Source organism: Narcine bancroftii, chromosome 4, assembly GCF_036971445.1.
Source record: "Narcine bancroftii isolate sNarBan1 chromosome 4, sNarBan1.hap1, whole genome shotgun sequence".
Classification (NCBI taxonomy): Eukaryota; Metazoa; Chordata; class Chondrichthyes; order Torpediniformes; family Narcinidae; genus Narcine; species Narcine bancroftii.
In genome coordinates this window covers 210,271,561-210,290,335 of record NC_091472.1, presented here as the reverse complement: position 1 = coordinate 210,290,335, position 18,775 = coordinate 210,271,561, and the positions used below count along the sequence as shown (strand labels likewise).

Below are 18,775 nucleotides of genomic sequence, written 5' to 3'. Positions count from 1 at the left end.
GGAACTCCACCTCCCTTACCATCCTGTCTATCTCTTTGCACCACCTGATACCCTTGAAAGTTTAATTCCCATTTAGGGTCACCTTGTAGCCATGTTTCCGCGATGGCTACCAAATCGTAGGCATGGGTACCGAGTTCACTAACCTTATTTATAATACTGCGGGCATTCAGATAAAGTGCCCTTATGCTCTTTGTCCTTTTAATATCTAGTGACTTCTGTAACCTTTTCTTTTGATTTTTCTGGCCACTATTTTTTCTTTGTAATTTTCTTAACACTATCATTAACCCGAAAACTCACTGCACCATCTGATTTTTTACTTTCTCCTCCCAACGTTACTTTTCCTATTTTACTTTTTCTGGCCATTACTTTATCTTCCCTACCCTTTTCCCTATCACTCAGGTTCCCATGCCCCTGCCAAATTAGTTTAAACCTTGCCCCACTGCTGTACCAAACATACTTGCCAAAATGTTGACACCTTTTGGATTTCGGTGCAACCCGTCCCTCTTGTAAAGATCATGCCTTCCCCAAAAGAGATCCCAATGATCCAAGAAGCCAAATCCTTGCCTTGTACACCAGCACCTCAGCCACACGTTCATTTTCCTTATCCTTACATTCTTTTCATCATTTGCATTTGGAACAGGTAGTAATCCCAAGATCACCACCCTAGCATTCCTGTCTTTCAGCTTTCGTCCCAGCTCACTATAATCCCTTTTCATTACCTCCTCCCTTTTCTTGTCAATGTCATTTGTACCCACATGTACCAAGACATCAGGCTGCTCTCCCTCTCCTCTCAGAATATTTTGGACCCGATTTGTGATATCTCATACCCTTTCACCAGAGAGGCAGCACACCACCCCTGACAATGGAGTCCCCAATAACTACTGCATTTCTCCTTTTCCTATTCTTTTGCACCACTCTGCCAGGCTCATTGCCATTGACCTGGTACCCGTGGCCATCTTCTGTCCGGTCATCTCCCTCAACAGAATCCAACACAACATAACTGTTGCTGAGTGGGATAGTCACTGGTGTACTCTCCATTTTTCTCGCTTTTTTCTTCCCCCCCCCCCCCCCCCGACGGTTTCCCACTTACCTGACACGGGTTCTAGAAAGTTGAGTCGATTAACTCCTCACTCTCCCTTACAAGCTGCAGGTCATATCCCTAATCTGCAACTCCATATCCCTAATTCGCTCCCTTGCCATTTGGGAGGGTGGAGGTCACCCATTGTTGCCACATTTGACACCCAGTACAGAGCACTAACCCTATTGGCATGACTCTGAATATGAAGGCAAATAACTCAGCTTACCTTTTCTCCTTGCCTGCTTTTGCCGAAGCCCGATAAGCCAAAGCTAGGAAGTCTCACTCCTTCGCTGCTCCACTCCTTCACTGCTCCACTCCTTCGCTGCTCCACTCCTCACTGGCCGCTCCCTCCCCTTTCACTCCTTTTATTGGCCCCTTGACAAATTAACCCTGTCACTTTCAGCAAGCTCCTCCTCCTCTGATTCACAGCCCGACTCTCTCCAACCTCCTCCTCCGACTCTCAGCCGAACAAAGTCGGCCCAAGCCCCGGTAAGCCCCCGACTTTAATAGCTTACCTTCTCCTCACTTTCAGCAAGCTCCTCCTCTGATTCACAGCCCAACTCTCTCCAAGCTCCTCCTCTGACTCCCAGCCGAACCAAGTAGGCAAATCAAGCAAGTCCACACAATTTATCTGATGCCACTGTGCATCAAAATTATTGATGTGAGGGTAAATTGCTTAATCAATAGTGGAAGCACTGAAAGATTTATTGACCAGGGATTAGTCAACCGCCTTGCTCTCCCCACATGCCCGAGTGAGCACCAGATCCTGTTAGTAGCCAGCAGGGTTACTCTAGAAATCCAGGGCACAAAATACGAAGGGTTCAAATTACTAGTACTCACTCACCTCTGTGTCCCGGTACTATTGGGGTTAGATTTTCAGTGCCAGTTAGAAAGCATTACAATAGTGCACCACGGGCCTCACCCCCCCAATATGCCTTACGAAGAAACAACACTGCAACCTGTCTGTCCTGAACATCGAACCCCCTCTGCTGTTCATACACCTGACCCCAGAATGCACACCAATAGCCACAAAGAGCAGGAGGTACAGCCCAAGGGACAGAGCCTTAATTAGGACAGAAGTCCGCAGGCTACTACAGGAGGGCATCATGGAGCAGAGCACCAGCCCCTGTAGAGCTCAGGTGGTTGTAGTAAATTCAGGAGAAAAACTGTGCATGGTAATGGATTACAGCCAGACAATCAACAAATTTACACAAATGGATGCCTACCCCCTGCCACACATAGCAGACATGGTCAACAACATTGCGCAGTATAAGGTGTTCTCCACCATAGTCCTGAAGGCAGCATCCCACCAACTGCCCATTAGAAACAGCAATCGCATTTACACGGCAATTGAGGCAGACGCAAGGCTGTATCAATTTCTGAGACTACCCTTCGGTGTCCCCAATGGAGTGTCCCTGTTTCAAAGAGAAATGGACTGAATAGTAGATGAGTTCCAACTGAAAGCGGTGTTCCCCTACTGAGACAATCTGTGGCCACACTCAGGAGGATCATGATACGAATTTAAAACACTTCTTCCAGGCAGCTGAGTAAAGGAACCTAACATACAACAGGGACAGATGCATCTTTAGTGCCAGGAAGTTGCCAATCCTGGGCTACATCGTGCAGAACGGGTAAATAAGCCCAGACCCAGCCTGTACGTGCCCTCTCCTAGACCTTCCAGTGCCACACACGCTGAAAGCACTAAAAAGGTGTTTGGGGCTGTTCACTTACTACGCCCAATGGGTCCCCAACTATGCTGACAGGGCCCACCCACTTATAAAAGCTTCAGTTTTCCCACTGTGCTCAGCAGCCACCAGAGCATTCAGGGACATTAGGGACCATATCGTTAAAGCTACCATGTGGTCCATAGATGAGTCGATCCTGTTTCAAGTAGAAACGGATGCATCCCATGTGGCTCTGGCAGCCACACTAAACCAAGACGGACGACCAGTGGCCTTTTTCTCGCGAACCCTACAGGGGTCAGAGATAAGACACTCAGCAGTAGAGAAGGAGGCCCTAGCCATTGTGGAAGCAGTAAGTCTGGCATACAAACTCTTCACCCTCGTCACGGACCAACGGTCTGTGGCTTTTATGTTCGATAACCAGAACAGGGGAGAATTAAGAACGACAAAATCCTGCACTGGCGGATAGAATTGTCTACATTTAACTACAACATTCTATACCGCCCCGGGAGACTCAACGAGCCCCCGGACGCTCTGTCCAGAGGCACTTGTGCCATCCTTAACCACACATCCCAGTTGCAGAACTTGCACAATGAGCTGGGCCACCCACACAGATGTCTACGGATCAACAAGGAGCACAGCAGCAGTCACTAGAACAGTCATCCATCGATTCACCCAAGAAGACTTTACCACCCACCCCGGAAATCAGGACCCTGGGTACGCCCACCCCATAAAATATCACGGGCATTTCACTTCATTAAAACCCAAAATCTCCCATTTTCAGTAGAGGAAGTGAGGTCAGTGAACAAGAGCTGCCCCATCTGTGCGGAATGCAAACCGTAATTTTACCGGCCAGACAAAGCCACCTTGATAAAAGCGACCAAACCTTTTGATCACCTCAGCCTCAATTTTAAAGGCCCGCTCCTATCCAATAATAGAAATGTCTATTTCCTAACCATAATAGATGAATATTCCCATTCCCGTGTTCTGATGTATCAGCAGCCACTGTTATAAAATGCCTCGGACCCATCTTCAGCATATTTGGGTACCCGAACTACATACACACAGACAGGGGTGCTGCATTTATGAGCGCAGAAGTACAGCAGTACCTGCACGAGAGAGGAATTGCTACAAGCCGCATTACAAGTTACAATCCTGGGAGAATGGACAAGTCAAAAGGGAAAATGCCACTATCTGGAAAATGGTCCTCTTGACTTTAAAAGCAAAAGACCTGCCTGTTACTCGATGGCAAGAAGTGTTGCCAGAACCCCTACACTCTATACGTTCTTTGTTGTGTACTGCTACTAACATGACCCCCACATGAACGATCTTTTCTTTCACAAGGAAAGCCACGACGGGCACAGTGCTGCCTAAATGGATGATGACACCTGGACCTGTTCTCCTACAGAAGCACTGCAGACCCCACAAAGTGGACCCACTGGTGGATCAAGTGGAGTTGAGGCACGCAAACCTTCAGTACGCCTTCGTCACATTCTCAGATGGAAGAGATGGCTTGGTGGCCACCAGGGATCTTGCGCCGGCCGGAAGTGTGAACAACATGGAGGAAACACAGATGTCTACGGATCAACAAGGAGCACAGCAGCAGTCACTAGAACAGTCGTCCATCGATTCACCCAAGAAGACTTTACCACCCACCCCGGAAATCAGGACCCTGGGTACGCCCACCCCATAAAATATCACCACTCTAGACTTGATGGCAGGACATAATCCCATACAAGAGGATCCCCAGCCCACATGGCCACATGTCCATCTAGTACTTTCCACTCCCACACCTCCACCAAGAAAGGATGAAAGGCAGACCGCACTCCCCACTCCCCAGAAGGGAACGGAAGCCACGAGAAATTTTGGACTTACAAACAAGGGAAGGAAGATGGGGGTGGGGGGGGGGGGTAGGAGGGTGAGAAATAAATTTTTAAGGGGGATGAATGTGGTGATATGTAATTACACCACTAGGTCACCAGGGGGCATCCCGATGACCTTGAATATAAAGCAGTCCAGAGCTACAGTCTAGCCTTCCAGGTTTGTCTTGCAGAGACAAGACCTCTTAGTGAACATATTAGTTTATTAAAGCTGTCTTATACTCGCACTGCTGTTGTAGTTATTGTCAGTACAACAATCACACGTAACCTTAATACACGAGAGACAAACGGGAGAAGATTAAACGGTACTCCATCACTATTTCACTTGTGCCGAGGATTCTATGATGTTGGCACGGGTGCAGCCTGCAGTGGCCTCTCCGGTATGATCGGTATAGAAACGCCCCAAGGAGGCACCATGCATATCTTTTGGTTTGACGGGGATGGATGTTGGAACATTGAGTCGGGGTCTGAAATTTGGGAATCACTGAGCAAGAGCGGACCTCCAAGAAGAGGTTGCAAAGTTGTGCAGCCTTGATGGCTGAGGGGATCGAGGCCTCTTTTGGGGTGATGTGGCCATCGGTCTTTGGCGCCAGCATTGGTGTTGCCTGTTACCAGTGGTTGAGGAGCAGCGTGGCATCGTTGGAAGAGGTGTTCTGTGCTGCCTGGAACAGCAGAGTCATATGCCCGGTTCGGGGTTTCCTGAGGACGTGTTGTCCAGGATCGTGGGGCCTCGTGGTGGAGAATGCCGAGGCTTTGCGCTCGTGAGACCAAACTGTGAGGTGGTTTCCCCTTAAAGCTGGCGGACATTTAACATTGAGTCCAGCAGATACCGGTAAACCTGGTAGCACGGCAGTAACCTGCAGGGGCCTCTCCAGACCGGGTGAACGGTTTCTTCATTTGAGCTCATGGGCATTTTAACATCTAAAGTATAATGATATTGTAACCTGTCTTTACTGTACCCATTGCCCAGCCTTTGACAATGTATTGCAGCACTGGTTTTTAAACATTTGAAGTAGTTTTGTGGAATTGTAGATTTGTGGAAGAAGCTTATTTTTAAAATATTTTATTGTCCTGCGGGGGTATAGTGGCATCTGGGGCCCAAAATGATGGCACGGCAGTCACTCGCAGCGGCCTTTTCGGACCTGCTGCTTCTGTTCTTCAGCTGTTTGTAGTGTTGTGCTGTTTTTATGTAATACTATGGTCTTGGAGAACGTTATCTCGTTTTTTTACTGTGGCATTGCTTTTCAGGATGGTTTCAAAGAGGCATGTAAAGGCTTTTACCACTACTACCTTGGATTTCAGTCTACAAACAGGGACTCTTGTACACATCCGGTTCACTGAACCAATAGGGTGTGGATCCCTGCAAGTATTGACCTATTGCAATACTATGGCTTAGCGTCAGTGTAGTTCACATTTTACCCACGACACTTCCAGTGAGGTCGACAGCGGTGATCGGGCATGGAGCAATGTCCAGGTCTTGGACCACAAGGCAGAGAGAGAGAATGTGCTGTGTTATATTCAGTGCTAATCTGTGCTTCCAGACATTAATGACCCAGTCATTAATAGCCAACGTCAAGGTGTGCACTAATGGGTGGCCAGTGATGTGACTTCTGAATACGTTCCATGTGGAGAGGACACGTGACCACCCACAATAGACACCTTCCACATTTCCTCCACACATAACACTCCACCCCTCGGACGTCACATTACTCTGTCATCACTATAATGACAATCAATGGTTCTTCGTACATTTTATGACTATAAAAGAACAATAAACTGTTAAAAAAATGATATTAATCAAGTGGATTAAAATATACACAAGTGCCTTCCAAATTCTGGTCAAAGCACATAATCAAATTCAATGACAACCATATAAAAAGCTCCATTACAAAGGCTGTAAAACAAAGGATTGGGTTGATTGGATTGGAGCTGCTCCCCAGTGTCAGAGGGGAGGGTAGAGAAAAATTTGGTCATCTACTCGTGTGCCTGGTTTCTCCCACTTGGCTGTCAAATGTGAGCACCTTTACCACCAGCGTCTGTGAACAGGCAGTGCAAGGTCATCCATCAGGTGCCAGAGGCCTCTCTTGGCTTGCACATCCTGTGCCTTGTCCTCACGCTTGGGCGAACCATAAGCACAGCTCCCGAACAGCCATCACTGTGTTATCCCGTGGTGAAGCAGGGATCAGGACAGCAGGCATTCCCGGAGTGCCCCGTTTTTCTGGGCTTTTGACCAATACCAGGATGCTGTTCCTGCTCACATTCTCTGTAAACAGGTGCCACTAGTCCCTGTGTCGGATCCCTGCGACGGGAGCCAGGAGGAGTCAGACTGAACGTTGGCCAATTTGTGATTTTAAATAAAAGCTCCTGAAGCCCCCACCCCATGAGTTATTTGTTCCTGTTAGTGGGAGGGCTGGTGGGGTTGCTGTCCTTGCCCAGTGGGAACAAAATACATACAATATTTCCTGCCAGTGTGTGATCTGTAGCATCGTAATTGCAAGCTGGAACTACAATTTCCCACGTGTGCTGAGAGACATTATGCAGAATAGATTCCACAGCTCAGGTACAAAAAAAAGCTCCATTACAAAGGCTGTAAAAAAAAAAAGGATGGGGTCGAATTGTCAATGTGGAAGGTTAGGTTTCCATGGCAACAGATCTCGCCTGCCTTGGGAAGAGTTCTTGGCTGGTTGCTGTAAAGGTGCTGATGAAATCAGTGATGGGATCGCAGCACCTGTTGGGATGAGCGTTTCGTAGATCCTCACATCGAGAAGAGCAACAACTTGAAGGGTGGTCTTCTGTAAAGTAGAGCTCAAAATATAGATGAGTCAGGGGCCACCTCCAGTGCGGGAGCACCAGTTTGGAGTGGACAGCCCATGGGAAGCTGCTCTTGTTTCTCACCTTTCTTTTAATTTTTTTAAATTTTTCACACTATAAACCATATTGATCAAGATACATACATTTTCCTTCTTAAATATATACAGTGTCGTTTTCTCCCCCCTTCCCTCCTCCCCTCCCTCCCTCCCTCACCTCCCCTCCCATTTATTTAAAGTTCAGAATATAAGATACATTAAACCCGTCAAACAATGTTGTCACTCAATAAAAATAAACAAGAAATTCCACTGAGTCAGTTCTTTTCATTCTCTTCTCCTTCTCTCATTTTAGGTGGTAGATGTCCACGGTAGGTTTTCTCTATTGTGTTTCATGTATGGCTCCCATATTTGTTCAAATATTGTAATGTTATTTCTTAAATTATAGGTTATTTTTTCTAATGGAATACATTTATTCATTTCTATATACCATTGTTGTATTCTCAAGTTATCTTCTAATTTCCAGGTTGATATAATACATTTTTTTGCTACAGCTAGAGCTATCATAACAAATCTGTTTTGTGTTCCATCCAACTCGAGTCCAAATTCTTTGTCTTTATGTTACTTAGGAGGAAGATCTCTGGGTTTTTTGGTATATTGCTTTTTGTGATTTTATTTAATATCTGGTTTAGATCTTCCCAAAATTTTTTCACTTTCTCACATGTCCAAATTACATGAATTGTTGTTCCCATTTCCTTTTTACAGCGAAAACATCTGTCAGATACTGTTGGGTCCCATTTATTTAACTTTTGATGTGTAATGTATAGCCTGTGTATCCAGTTATATTGTATCATACGTAACCTCGTGTTTATTGTATTTCTCATAGTTTCTGAGCATAACTTCTCCCATGTTTCCTTCTTTATCTTTATGTTTAGATCTTGTTCCCATTTTTGTTTAGTTTTACCATTTGTTTCCTCATTCTCCTTTTCTTGTAGTTATATTCAAAATTACTTCCCTCTGGTAACCTCAGACTGCTTCCCAATTTGTCCTTCAACTAGGATTTCAGTTGATAGTATGCCAACACTGTACCATGAGTTATATTATATTTATCCTTCATTTGTTCAAAGGATAATAATTTATTTCCCAAAAAACAATTTTCTATTCTTTTGATCCCTTTTTTCTCCCATTCTCTAAAGGAAAGGTTATCTATTGTAAAAGGGATTAGCTGATTTTGCGTCAGTATTAGTTTTGGTAGTTGGTAATTTGTTTTATTCCTTTCTACATGAATCTTCTTCCAAATGTTGAGCAGATGATGCAATACTGGAGAATTCCTATGTTGTACTAATTTTTCATCCCATTTATATATGTTCAGGTATCTTCTCCCCTATTTTATCTAGTTCTAATCTAGTCCAATCTGGATTTTCCCTTGTTTGATAAAAATCTGATAGGTATCTTAATTGTGTGGCTCTATAATAATTTTTAAAGTTTGGTAGTTGTAAGCCTCCTTGTTTATACCATTCTGTTAATTTATCTAGTGCTATCCTCGGTTTCCCCCCTTTCCATAAAAATTTCCTTATTATTTTCTTTAACTCCTTGAAGAATTTGCTGTTACATGTCCTATCCAATCTCTCTTTAATTTCTTGTGTTCCACTTCAGTTAAGTGTGTTTCTTTTACGAATGCTATATCAATTTTTTCTTTTTTCAGTAAATTTAGCAGTTTCTTCCTTTTGATTTGGTTATGTATTCCATTAATATTTAAAGTCATATAGTTCAACATAGCCATTTCATACTTTGCTTACCTTTCCTTTCCGTTTCCTCATCATCACCTTTCCTTCTTATCCATTTCTGCTTTCTTTTTTTGAACACATTATAAGACAACATTTCTAAAACATAAAATATTTCCATTATTCTCCTATCTAAAATTCCTTTAACCCCACTATCCCCTCCCCTTCCTGAGTTGCCCTTTGTCCCTTGTCGGGCAACCACATCTCCCCTCTCCATTTGGATTTGCGAATTCACTCGCAAGCGTCAACTGATTTCGCAGTGACCGTAACTCTTCCCCACCCAGCCCCCCCCCGAAAAGATTTTAATCTTCATATATAACAAAGGTCACTCTCTTAATTCCCCCCATACTTCCTTTCTTCCCTTTCTTTCCCTTCTTAGTCCTTACCTATACTCTATATATTTTTTTATATATACATACACACATACATATAGTCTGTGGTCATTTTTGTTCAGCCACAAACGAGCCTGCAGCTGACGTGGACTTTTACCCCCTCCTTAAATCTTCGTCCGCGAAGCCAAGCCAAAGACATATCTTCATCTCTCTGTCTGTTTTGTAGTTGTTCTGCAAATTTTCGTGCTTCCTCCGGATCCAAGAATAGTCTGTTTTGCTGCCCTGGAATAACTATTTTAAGTACCGCTGGATACTTTAGCATAAATTTATATCCTTTTTTCCATAGGATCATTTTTGCTGCATTAAACTCCTTCCTCTTCTTCAGGAGTTCAAAACTTATAGCTAGATAGAAAAATTTTTTTGACCTTTGTATTCCAGTGGGTTTTTTGTCTTCTCTTATTTTTTTCATTGCCTTCTCCAATATATTTTCTCTTGTTGTATATCTCAGGAATTTTACTAGAATGGAACTTGGTTTTTGTTGTGGTTGTGGTTTAGGGGCTAATGTTCTGTGTGCCCTTTCTATTGCCATTTCTTCCTGTAATTCTGGTTTTCCTAGGACCCTGGGGATCCATTCTTTTATAAATTCTCTCATATTCTTGCCTTCTTCATCTTCCTTAAGGCCCACTATCTTTATATTGTTTCTTCTATTATAATTTTCCATTATATCTATGTTCTGAGCTAACAGCTCTTGTGTCTCTTTAACTTTTTTATCAGATTCTTCTAATTTCTTTTTTAAGTCCTCTACTTCCATTTCTACGGCTGTTTCTCGTTCTTCCACCTTGTCCACTCTTTTTCCTATATCTGACATGATCATCTCTAATCTATTCATTTTTTCTTCTGTACTTTTTACTCTTCTTTTTATTTCACTGAATTCTTGTGACTGCCATTCTTTTACTGATTCCATATATTCTTTAAAAAAATATCCATCGTCTTGCCCTTCCCTTCATCTTCCATTTCTCTATGTTCTTCCTCTTCTTCTTCTGAGTCCATTCCAGGATCTGTGTCCTTTACCTCTGTCTCTTCTGGTTTTCTTGTTGGTTTGTTTGTTTTATTTTATTGATTATTTTTGGTCTTCTTATTTTTATTAGAAGTGTCTTACTGCTGGTCTTCTTCCTCTGGGTTGGTTATCTGTTGTTTCTTTGATTTCTTTTTACTCTCTTCTTTCTTGCTCTCGTTATTTTCTGTGTTTTCGTCTTGCTGCTTTGTTGTAGCTGTCAATTTCAGCTGTGGAGATCGACTCCTCAGCTGGTCCCCCCTCCCGTCAATGTTATTTTTGTCTCGCGCATGCGCGGTTGCGCACTTTTATTTGGCTCCGTGAGCCATTTTTGTAGTCCCGAGTTCGGGGCTTCAACTGACCTTAGGGAGCGGACTTCTCTCTCCGGGGCAGGCCTCCTCGGACAGGTAAGGCCTTCACCTTCTTCTTCCGACATCTTTTCTTCTTCTCTTCTTCCCGTTGCTTTTGGCTTTTCTTTCTTCGCTGCCATTTTCTCAACACCTTTACTTTCACTTTATTTTGGTTTTTGTGTTTGTGCCTTTGTTTTTTCACTGTCTTTTTTTTACTTTTCTGGAGTGGGATGGAGTTCCCTGACCAGCCACTACTCCATCACGTGACTCCTCCCCTCTTGTTTCTCACCTTGATGTGAACAGTGCAGCTGTCTAGAAGTGGCAGCTCAGAGAGGAGAAAGAAATTGAAGTGTATTCCAGCAGGGTGAGGTGGTTGGGGGCTGGACTGGAGCAGAAACACAGACAGGAGGGGAGATACCAGGATGCTCCCAGTGTGGCCCCCGCTGGACTGAATGGCCTTGTCTTTGTATCTACATTGAGTGTATTACAGAGATACAAGGGGATGAGACAGTTTTCAAAAACAGCTGCTTTATTTGGTACAGATCCAGGACATGAAATTCAATTCCTGTAATTGGGTGACATGGTTAGTGTCCGTGAACTACTCTTAGCAGACGATGCCGCTTTAGTTGCCCATTCAGAGCCAGCTCTTCAGCGCTTGACGTCCTGTTTTGCGGAAACTGCCAAAACGTTTGGCCTGGAAGTCAGCCTGAAGAAAACTGAGGTCCTCCATCAGCCAGCTCCCCACCATGACTACCAGCCCCCCCACATCTCCATCGGGCACACAAAACTCAAAACGGTCAACCAGTTTACCTATCTCGGCTGCACCATTTCATCGGATGCAAGGATCGACAACGAGATAGACAACAGACTCGCCAAGGCAAATAGCGCCTTTGGAAGACTACACAAGAGTCTGGAAAAACAACCAACTGAAAAACCTCACAAAGATAAGCGTATACAGAGCCGTTGTCATACCCACACTCCTGTTCGGCTCCAAATCATGAGTCCTCTACCGGCATCACCTACGGCTCCTTGAACGCTTCCACAAGTGTTGTCTCCGCTCCATCCTCAACATTCATTGGAGCGGCTTCATCTCCAGCATCGAAGTACTCGAGCTGACAGAGGCTGACAGCATCGAATCCACGCTGCTGAAGATCCAACTGTGCTGGGTAAGCCACGTCTCCAGAATGGAGGACCATCGCCTTCCCAAGATCGTGTTATATGGCGAGCTCTCCACTAGCCACCGTGACAGAGGTGCACCAAAGAAGAGGTACAAGGACTGCCTAAAGAAATCTCTTGGTGCCTGCCACATTGACCACCGCCAGTGGGCTGATATCGCCTCCAACCGTGCATCTTGGTGCCTCACAGTTCGGCGGGCAGCAACCTCCTTTGAAGACCGCAGAGCCCACCTCACTGACAAAAGACAAAAGAGGAAAAACCCAACAGCCAACCCCAACCAACCAATTTTCCCTTGCAACCGCTGCAACCGTGTCTGCCTGTCCCGCATCGGACTTGTCAGCCACAAACGAACCTGCAGCTGACGTGGACATTACCCGTACATAAATCTTCGTCCGCGAAGCCAAGCCAAAGAAGAAGATTATAGCACCAACGACCCAGGTTTGAATCCAGACCTGTACCATCTGTACAATCCCACCCCATGATCGGTTGGTTAATTGAAAGCACGAGTTTCATGGGCCAGAGAGCCTTCAACCGTGGTGTATTTTTAATTTTTAAAAATATATAATCCAGATTTATATCGATATATATGCTTTATTGCAGAACAAAATGCCTAAACCAGATGTTGATAAAACTAGAGTGAAATGGGAAAAAGACTTGGGAATATCTATTTCTCCAGATGATTGCACGTCGAGATGTGAGGACAGTATGGCTAAAATTGTAAATGTAAGGTATAGATTGGTTCCTTATAATTTTATTCATCAATTATACTCAACTGGAGAAATTAAAGAAATTTAAATATGTTTCTTCTGATTTATGTTTTAGATATAAGGAAGTGGGTACTTTTTTTTAAGATTCAGTTTGGTTACGTGAGACGGTTTTTGGAATAGAAATAAGGAATTTTTGGAGGTTATGTTTACATTTAAAATGTCACTTGACCCTAAGATATTTTTATTGGGTTATATCAAAACACTGAGTTTGGAATTAAAATTAGATAAATTTCAAGTTTCCTGGCAGTGGCCAGGAAATGTCTTGCAGTTACATGGAAAAATTAGACGAAATTGAGTATTCAATTAACATGAAAATAACATGATTTACAAAATAATTATTCCTTTTTTATTAAAACTTGTGGAGCCCATATATCGAGCAGACGTGACTAAATTATGAATATTTTCTTTCCCATACATTAGTGGTGTGGTCCCAACCCTTGGCAAATGACTGAATGCTATTGTTTTAGTAGATCGCCTCTTCTCTTATCTTTCTTCTTTTTGGGGTAGTTTAAAGGGGGGTTGGGAGGAGTGGGTGGGTTTTATGAGATAAAATATTATGCATTGGACTGTATTCTGATTGTATGATTCATTATTGTTCATAAATAATATTTTCAAAAAAAGCATAAATCAGCTTCACTATCATTGAGGGAGAGAATCCACTCCACCTCCACGTCCCACTGCCTTGGAAAAGGAACCAACATATTAAAGACTCTCCCCTCCCCAGACACACTCTCTTTACCCTCCTCCCCATGGAGAAGATTCACCAGTGTGGATCATACACCACCAGATTCAAGGGCAGCTCCTTTCCTGTGTAAATAACAACATTTCTTACTTAACTCTAAATTTAACTCTAACTTCACCCCATTTTGTGTGTGTGTGTGGGGGTGGGGGCATTACAGTTTAGGTACAATTGTAAAAGGCATCAATTTTTAAAGTTCATTCAGTTTTGTGTTGAAACTCAAGTTTTTACTGCTGTTCAAAAGTTGTCAAACTCACAAATTTCTTGTAGTTGTTTTCAGAGAATTGTTTCTTCATCCAAATGGTTTCCTTCTCTTGCATGGAGGTTACGGTATGTGATCTCTGCATACTGATTTCAACAAAGTCCAGGCAAAGGTTAGATGGTGGCCTTTTAAAGGGAACTGCTGAAGTGGCTCTTCCTGGTCCCTGATCTTGTGCATCTCCCATGGGAAAGAGAATATAATAAGAATAGTTCCTCTCTTTCTAGAGGCTACTGCTTTTCTGACTTCAGATGTTTCTTGGAGCAATGTTAAAGAAGTCTTTCTCAAATGTCTTTATCACCTGACATATAACCATATAACAATTACAGTATGGAAACAGGCCATCTCGGCCCCTCTAGTCCGCATAGATTTAAGTGATCTCCTCTAGTCCCACCTACCTGCTCCCTGTCCATAACATGACATCACTGCTGCCTTTTAACTTACTTCAAACCACTTTAGAAGTAATAATTCAAAAGCAAATGACTCCTCTCTGTGCTGGCCATTAAATCAAAAGTATTCTTTTGAACAGGTGTTTCTTTTAGCAAACACCAATTGTTCTTAATTTCAATGCCCAATCGCTTCTGATTCTAAAGTTGTTTATAGAATGACAATGAATTAGTAGACAGTCTCTGGTATTTTCTCCATCTGCCATCTCAAAACATTGTTTGTCTTTCCCTGTCCATCCAACAAAATCCCTTTATTAAGAAATATATATTATTTACCTAAAGATTAATATTAGCACAAATCCATCACACTGTTGCTGCTGTGAATCTTCTGGTGGGTCAATAAGTTTGATCATTGGCTGAATCCCCTTCTTGAACTCTGGGCAAGTGAACTAATTTTCACCAGAGTGGACCCGCTGGTGCCTCTGCAGATTGGAGGAGTGGCTGAACCCCTTCCCGCACTCGGGGCAGACGAACAGCTTGTTGCTCTTGTGAATCTTCTGGTGGGTAGCCAAGCTTGATTGACATCTGAAGGCCTTGTCACACTTGGGGCAGGAGAAGGGCCTCTCGCCAGTGTGGACCCGCCAGTGGATCTCAAGCTGGGACAAACTGGCGAAGGACTTCTCACACTCAGGGCAGGAGAACGGCTTTTCCCCGGTGTGAACCCGCTGGTGGGTCACCAGGTTGGAGGAATGGGTGAAGGCCTTGCCACACTTGGAGCAGGTGAAGGGCCTCTCCCCAGTGTGGACCCGCTGGTGGGACAGCAGGTGGGACCTGTTGGTGAAGGCCTTCTCACAATCAAGACAGATGAATGGCTTTTCCCCAGTGTGGGTCCGCTGGTGGGTCAACAGGTGGCAGATCTGGTTGAAGTTTTTGCCACACTCAGGGCAGGTGAAGGGCCTCTCTCCAGTGTGGCCCCGTTGGTGCCTCAGCAGATGGGAAGTCTGAGTGAAGCCCTTTCCACATTCAGGGCAGGTGAAAGGCCTCTCCCCAGTGTGGTCCCGCTGGTGCCTCCGCAGGCTAGAGATATGGGTGAAGTCCTTGCTGCACTGAGGGCAGGTGAAGGGTCTCTCTCCGGTGTGGACTCGCCGGTGTTTCGTTAACTCACTCTCCCATTTAAAGTTCTTCCCGCAGACACAGCACTGAAATGGGTTCATCGCTGTGGAGACGCGAGGATGTGACCAGGGGAAAAATCAATGCAGGTCTGCCCTCCGACACGCAGCTCGTTGCAGGCTCCCGGAGAACTGGGCAGCAGGTTAAATCAAGGGTGGAACTAGCGCCGGGACCCGGGAGAAGTTTTCTCTAGCCGGGCGTTGCAGGCCTCGGGACCCGCTGCTGAATTGATTTCTGACTTCGAAAAGCGCCGGTACCGTCACTTCCTGCGTGGTCGCGCGCTCCCTTTTGTCAATATTGACAGGGCACTTTGTTGGCCGAACAGGTTTCTGGGAAGGGGTCATCACCATGAAAGGCGTTGAGGGATTGTCTTTAAACAAAGCTGTTCTCGGGCCCGTGTCGCCTAAATCAATCTCGCATCTCCCGCCCTCGCCGGGCCCGGAACCCCCTCACGTCTGGCCCAAACCACTCCCCTCACGTCTGGCCCAAACCACTCCCCTCACGTCTGGCCCAAACCACTCCCCTCACGTCTGGCCCAAACCACTCCCCTCACGTCTGGCCCAAACCACTCCCCTCACGTCTGGCCCAAACCACTCCCCTCACGTCTGGCCCAAACCACTCCCCTCACGTCTGGCCCAAACCACTCCCCTCACGTCTGGCCCAAACCACTCCCCTCACGTCTGGCCCAAACCACTCCCCTCACGTCTGGCCCAAACCACTCCCCTCACGTCTGGCCCAAACCACTCCCCTCACTGTGCGCAGCTTCCCCGCTCCCTTTCTGCAGTTTCCCTTTTAAAAGCCCCACATTAACTCTGCTCGTCTATTTTCCCCATTTCGGGCCAGTTTTACCCACCTCCCGTTTCCCTTCTTTATTTCCCCCACCTTCATATTCAAGGCCCTCAAAAAACTCTTTTCTCCTCTGGGGAAAATTCCACCCGGAAATTTATGCACTTGACGTCACTTCCCGGAGGCGCCCTTCTGTCACACTATGATAGGGCACTTTCCTGGCCGCATGGACTGCTGGGTAAGGCTCATCACCATGATAGGCGTCGTGGGATTGTCTTTAAATAAAGTTGTCTCAGGCCCTCGTCTCCCATATCAATTCACAGAAGATGCCATTAACGATGACAACAACGGTCATTGTTTTTATGTTGATTGAGGTGTAAATATCCAGGGATTAGTTCCCAGCGCCTCCCCGGAACAGATCCTGCACCAGCTTGCTGAGCTGGTGGGAATGAGGGAGCGCGGAATCGTATTTCCATCCCCAACATCCATAGCTGAGTCCGACCCAATGATGGAGCAGGATGATGCTGAACCCCGCTCTCAATCTGCTCTCTCCTTATTGTCCCCACCGCCCCTCACTGAACGCAGCTTCTCCGCTCCCTTGCTGCACAGTTTCCCCTTTAAAAACCCGAACATGAAATCTGCCCGTCTATTTCCCCATTTCGGGCCAGTTTTACCTGCTCCTCCCGTTTCCCTTCTTTATTCCCCCTTATTCCCGGCCCCACTGAAACGATTCGCTCCCCGGGAACACATTCCAACCGAAAACGTCTCGGGGAAGCGCATGCGCCAGATCGTCTCGGGTGGGGCCGCTCCTCTGATGGTCAACTCCCTCCTCCCGGGCTGAGGTTGTCCCGTCATGAGAGCATTGTCTGCGCCGTTCCCTCAGCAACGGAGGAGATCGCAGCCTGGGCTCAGGTTCCAAGCTCGAGGATATCCAGCTTCCTGACTCCGCTCAGCCGCTGCTCTGCGACACCTCCACCGGCTCACTGCACACGGTAGTCCCACAGGAGTGGAGGGCGAGGGAGGGAGGGGGTTTGTGGGACCGGGTGGAGGTGAGACTTGGCTCGGGCGGGCGGGCGGAGCGGGAGGAATATATGGAGGAAACAACACCCAAAGGAGAAGGAATATTCATATTATTTGGGTAGACACAAAACATACTCAAGGATAGACCTATTCCTGTTGTCAGCCCACATCCAAGGGAGAGTTAGAAAAACAGAATATAAAGTTAGATTGTTATCGGATCACTCACCCCTGTTATTGGCAATAGAGCTGGAGGACATACCACCGAGAATGTATAGATGGAGATTAAACTCCATGCTACTTAAAAGACAGGATTTTAAAGAATTCATTGAGCGACAAATTAAAATGTAGTTTGAAATAAATACAGAATCAGTGAAAGATAAATTTATACTATGGGATGCAATGAAAGCATTCATCAGAGGGCAGATAATAAGTTATTTCACTAAGATGAAGGACTACAATTGGGAAATAGAACAGCTGGAAAGGGAAATAGCAAGTACAGAAAAAGAATTAGCAACAAGGGAAGATACAACAAAAAGAGAATTGGCGGACAAAAAAATAAAATAAAACACTACAAACATACAAGGTGGAGAAGAACATAATGAAGACAAAACAGAAGTATTATGAGCTAGGAGAGAAAACGCACAAAATACTAGCTTGGCAGCTTAAGACAGAACAAACTAAAAGAATGGTATTGGCATCAAGGAAATAGGACAAACAAATTACATATAACCTAATGGAGATCAATGAAAACTTCAAGGAATTCGACAAGCAATTATATCGAACTGAGAATGAAGGGAAAGAAGATAAAATAGATGAGTTTCTAGCTAAAATTGAACTACCAAAATTGCAAGAAGAGGAGCAAAATAAATCAATAAAATCATTTGAAATGGATGAAATACAGGATATGTTAAAACAACTACTGAACAATAAAACGCCGTGAGAGGATGGACTCCCAATAGAATTCTATAAAACATTTAAAGACTTATTAATTCCTCCTCTCCTGGGAGTAATGAACCAGATTGAAGAAACACAAAACATGCCGGAGCAGCATCCTGCCCCTCACATCCACTAGCAGATCGTGAGCCCTCAAGAAGTCGGCCCTAACAGCGCAGTGCCCACCGAGGCCAGGACCGATCTCCAAGTGAACTTTTCATCCCTAATCTGTATCTGTGCCCTATGGGTGCCATAGGTCTTGATTGTGGAACCATTGGCAGCCCGCAGGGTGGGACCGGGGGTCCAAATTCGAGTTTCCAACACTAGCGGGGAGGGCGCTCAGCTCGGCCCCTGTGTCCACCAGGAACTGGCAGCCCATGGACTTGTTCAGTGATGTAAAAGAGGCTGTTTACTTGGCAGCCATCAATGGCGGTTTGCCTGACAGTAGCTCTGGAAATCGCAGGGATGGCTGGAAGTCATGGCAGCAGCACTTGTGGGCTTTCACTCCCCAGCGCTGGTGATGAAGGCACCATGTTGACTGGGTTCCCTCTGGCTTATGCTTGGGGGTATCCTGT

At 45.2% G+C, this 18,775-nt stretch overlaps 1 pseudogene; it reads right to left on the bottom strand.

Annotated features, from left to right (window-relative positions):
* LOC138761562 (zinc finger protein 420-like) overlaps positions 1-18,775 on the bottom strand; it is a 162,930-nt pseudogene that overhangs the window by 11,515 nt on the left and 132,640 nt on the right.